Source organism: Vombatus ursinus, unplaced genomic scaffold (genome assembly GCF_900497805.2).
Source record: "Vombatus ursinus unplaced genomic scaffold, bare-nosed wombat genome assembly UNPS02011014.1, whole genome shotgun sequence".
NCBI lineage: Eukaryota > Metazoa > Chordata > Mammalia > Diprotodontia > Vombatidae > Vombatus > Vombatus ursinus.
This window is the reverse complement of record NW_020950792.1, coordinates 1,874,451-1,879,387: the sequence shown is the minus strand read 5'-3', so window position 1 is coordinate 1,879,387 and position 4,937 is coordinate 1,874,451. Positions and strand designations below refer to the sequence as shown.

The 4,937-nt window shown below is 36.9% G+C and overlaps 1 pseudogene; it reads right to left on the bottom strand.

Annotated features, from left to right (window-relative positions):
* Positions 1 to 1,408: 1,408 nt before the first annotated feature.
* On the bottom strand, positions 1,409 to 2,421 carry LOC114038397 (annotated as a pseudogene).
* Between the last annotated feature and the right edge of the window lie 2,516 nt (positions 2,422 to 4,937).

Genomic DNA, 4,937 nt, shown 5'->3' with positions numbered 1-4,937 from the left:
TAATTCCTTAAAGACTAGATGGGTAAGGAAAAGCAAATGACTCTATGAGACATCAAGAAACAATAAAACAAAGTCAAAATAATGAAAAAAATAGAAGAAAAAATTAAATATCTCATGGGAAAAACAACTGACCTGGAAAATAGATCCAGGAGAGATAATTTTAAAAATATTGAACTGCCTGCAAGAAATGATAAAAAAAAAAAAGAGCACAAACATAATTTTTCAAGAAGTTTTCCCACATCTTCTCCAACATTTATCATTTTCTTGTTTTGTCATCTTGTCCAGTCTGATAGATGTAATGTGGTCCCTCAGAGTTGTTTTGATTTGCATTTCTCTAATCAATAGCCATTTAGAGCATTTTTTCCTATGACTATAGATGGCTTTAATTTCTTCATCTGAGAACTGGCTGTTCCTATCCTTTGACCGGAATGGAAGGAAATTCACAATTAACGATCTTAACTGTGAATGTGAATAGGATGAGCTAACAGTGGAATGGAAGCAGAAAGCAGGATGGACTGGAAACATAATCCAACAATTGGATTATATACAACAGATGTACTCAGGACAGAAAGACACACACAGAGTTGAAATGAAGGGATGGAGAAGAGTCTGCTGTGCTTCAGCTGAAGTGAAGAGGGCAGGGGTGGTAATCATGATCTCAGACAAAGGAAAAGCAAAAATTAAACCTAATTAAAAGAGATAATAATCAGGGAAGCTACATTTTGTTAAAAGTAGCATAGACAATGAAGTACTGTCAAAAATTTTTATAGCAAGTTTCTTTAATAAAGGTTTCATATCTCAGATATATAGGGAATTGAGTCAAATTTATAAAAATGAGAGCCATTCCCCAATTGGTAAATGGCCAAACAATATGAACAGGCAGTTTTCAGAAGAAGAAATCAAAGCTATCTATGGTCATATTTTTAAAAATAGGGACTATATTATACCTTTCTTTGTATTCCCAGCACTTAACACAGTGCCTGACACATAGTAGGCACATAATAAATATTTATTGACTCTGACATCCACCTGAATGTTTCTATATACAAAGAACAGCAAAATAGGATTATATGTGAAACTTCAAATCTCTATTACACATAGGTTGGATTTTTAAAAGTATAATGTAAATTCAACATTAGTTTCAAGGCTGTTATGTCATTTGTGCTCTAAACTTAATTTTGTTTTCTTCTGTGAATTTTTTATATTTTTTAAATATTAAAAACAAAATTTAATTTTCCATAAGAACAATTTTACTACCAAAATGAGTCAATGATGTCAAATGAGTACTGTCATTTTCATTAAGAAAATTCTATTTCTTGGAAGATCTGTCTGCATGCGATCTCAAAGTACATATCAGCACCTTATCTGGAAACAACTTATCAAGCCAGAAGTCATGGGTTTTCTCTTTCTAGTTGTTGTATTCTTGGAAAGCCTGAGCCATGAAGAGTTTGCCCAAGTTCTGTTCAGGGAACTCTTTGATGGTCTGGCAGTAAATGTTCATTTGGCCTGCAATAAGGAGTGAATCCATCCTGACAGGTGGCTGAGGATGTCTGAAGGGTTTGGACATGTCTTCTTTGGGGAGAAGAGGTTCTTCTGTGCTCTGGCACTATAGATTCGCCTGCTGAAGGCATTGTTGATACTGATGTTTCTGTTGCTGCTGCTTAGTGGTGTTTCTCATATAAGTGTTATATTTAACAATAGCCTGGCTCATTTCATCCACTCTGTCCATCAACAATTACAGGCTCTTCCCCAGATGATTACTGCTGGCTCAACTGAGCAATTCATGTTTATCTGCCATGGTTGATTTCTTTTCTAGTTCTCACATAAGTACATCGATCAGATGTGCATTTTTAATTATAATCGGCACGTCTTCAAACATGTGCTCAAAGCTGATGCTTGCCTTTTTCAATGCTTCAGAAGAAAAATCTTTCTCTTCACAAACTTCGATCAGCTCAGGAGTCAGCCTGTATGTCTTCAATGATAGAGAGCCTTGAGCAGTTTTTATAGGATCACAAATGAAAACTACAGATTCTTCAATTCATGTTGGTAACTGAATTGGGAATCCAGGAGAGCACAGGTGGCAAAAGAGCCATAATATGTATGATGGTACCAACCAACATGAAGATGATCAATATTTATGTGATGAAGACTGTGCAGTTTCTCCATTTAGTATTGGACTTCATCAAAATCAGCATCATCCTCTGTGTGTTGGGGAAAGAGAAAACAATTGGTGATTTCAAGTTCATTCCCCTGTCCTTCGTCTTGGTAATGTTTAATTATTTTCAAAACAACCAGTCTGTCGATCTTCACTTGCTTCATGGCCACATCCCCCAAATTGCTTTCACCTTTGCTGGAGGCCACACAGATTGTAGAAGTTGAACTGGTGGAGCCAGAGCCCATACCTTCTTTACAGGACACCATCTTAATGGAAGGATCAGAGGAAGGAGCCTTCTGTGAATTTTAAAAAAATATGTCAATGACAATCTTTTCTATCTTTTCTTTGTATCACTGTCATTAGTCTCCCCTCTCCACCATTTCCCCCACCACCACCAAAAATAATAAAATGGTCCTTCATAACAAATAAGCAAAGTCAAGCAAAAAAAAAAAATCCACACATTGGCTATGTCTGAAAGGGATGTCTCATCTGTACCCTGAGTTCATCACTGCTTTGACAGAAGATGGGTGGTAGCACACTTCATCATCAGTTTTCTGGAGTAGTAGTGGATCATTGAATCAGAAATCTTAAGTCTTTCCGTGTAGTTTTCTTTATAATATCGTAGTCATCAGATAGATTTTTTTGGGGGGGCTCTACACACTCTGCTATGTATTAGTTCATACAAGTTTTCTGAGGTTTTTTTGAAGGCTCTTCTCAAGTGCTTGACTTATCCCATTTAAAAGTAATATAAAATAGAATAAATCAGGATTACCAGCATCTTTTCAGAAGAACTTAGAAGCATACATTCTTCATAGGGCAATGAAAGCATTCTGGAGTACTCACCACTGTAATAGGACCACACTATCCCAATGGAAGAACAGCAACCAGGGCAGCTATAAATAGGGTTTCACCTCTGCTGCTATGAACATGGCCACTGATTGATACACTTTGGTGATTAGAGACAGCTTGTTACCCATCCTGTTAGTGAGATGATGGTCTTCAGATTCACTGTGGATGAATAGAATGAGGAGATGATGATTTAGAGCTGGAACAAAATTTAAGGGTCATCTAGACCAATTCCTTCATTTTACAACTAAGGAAACTGAGGCCAGAGAGATAATTGACTTTCTTGAGATCAAATCCATCTGAGTAATCTTGCTGCAAATACATTTATTTTACATTCATTAACCCATGATGACTCAGATGGGAGTCGTTTGCTTCCCTTTTGGTCTCATTTAAATTAGTACACATATAATAGACATCAAACTCATTCATAACCTTTTGTTTCTTGAGCTTCCTTCTGACTGTATTAGTGAGTGCTACTTTTTTATCTGCCACTTGAAATTCCTTAATATAAAATAAATATTTGAAAAAACTATCAACTAAATAGAAGCAGGCTGCTTCATCTATGAACCACGTGGATTTCCTCACCTTAGTATATTTTAGATCTAGAAGTAGATCTAACAGAGGTCAGCTAATCCAACCCATTCATTGACAATGCTACATGTCTTTTATCTATTCATCCCTTTTGAAAAAGTTAATAATACTCTTTTAGTCATATTTTAATCCTTGTACCACCTCACCAACTCACAAGTCATAGTGTGAATTGCTTCCTTGCATCAAGATTTCTAATTCATCTTGTTCATTACCCATAATTGGTTTATCCAGCTATAGCAATCCGAGGTCAAGGATTTTACTGCTATCTCTCTTCCTAGATGTGTTATGATGAATTACTGGTCATTTCTCTCGCATTCTTCCAATGTTGGACCTGCTACATTCTGTGGTATTTAGCTTAGCAGATCTATGTGGTCAGTTTTCTTTTCCTCCTGTATTATCAACAGGGCAGGTAGAATACTCTCTAAACCAGGCCATCCTCCATTAAGCTGCTAAGTGATTGTCCTAAAGTGCAGGTCTGACCATGCTCTTATCACCTCATTCCTGGACTATTGCAATAGCCTGCTGGTTAGTCTGCCTGCCACAAGTATCTTCCCATTCCAGGCCATCCTCCATTAAGCTGCAAAGTGAACTTCATAAAGTCTGACCACGCCATCACCCTACTCGACAACTCCAGTGCCTCCCTATCACCTTCATGATCTCTGTTCGGCATACAAGCCCTTGTTGCTCCCCCTCTCATATGTCAGTCACATGGGCATCCTCAGGCAAGCCCCATTACAATGATTTCCATTTTATCTGGTATATAGCTTGTTTGTACATAGTTGTTTACACATTGTATCTCCTATTAGACTGCTTAAGAGCAAGGATTGTCTTTTGCCTATCTTTGTATTTCCAGCACTTAGCACAATGTCTGACACATAATAAAGCTCTTAACAAATGTTTATTAATTGACTGAACATTCTCTCTTTCTTGACTCTTTCCTTCTTTAATAATACTACTACCTGTTTGACTACTCATCCTAAGTTTCCTTTGTTAGAATATCATCTATATACTACCTTCTAACTTTGGATGTACCCAAGGCTCTTTCTTGAGATCTTATTCGCTCCTTCTTCATACTCTTATTTTTGGTGCGCTCATTAGTTCCCATAGGTTCAATCATCATCTCTACAGAGATGATTCTCAGATTAATATTTCCACCCCTAGTCTTTCTCCTGACCTCCATTCCTTATTATTATTAAAAGGCTCAACAGCTTGGAAAACTGCTTAAAACCCTATTTATGAGGGCAAAATATTGGAAATTGAGGGGATGCCCATCAATTGGAGAATGGGCTGAACGAGTTGTGGTATATGATTGTGATGGAATACTATTGTGCTATACTAAATGATG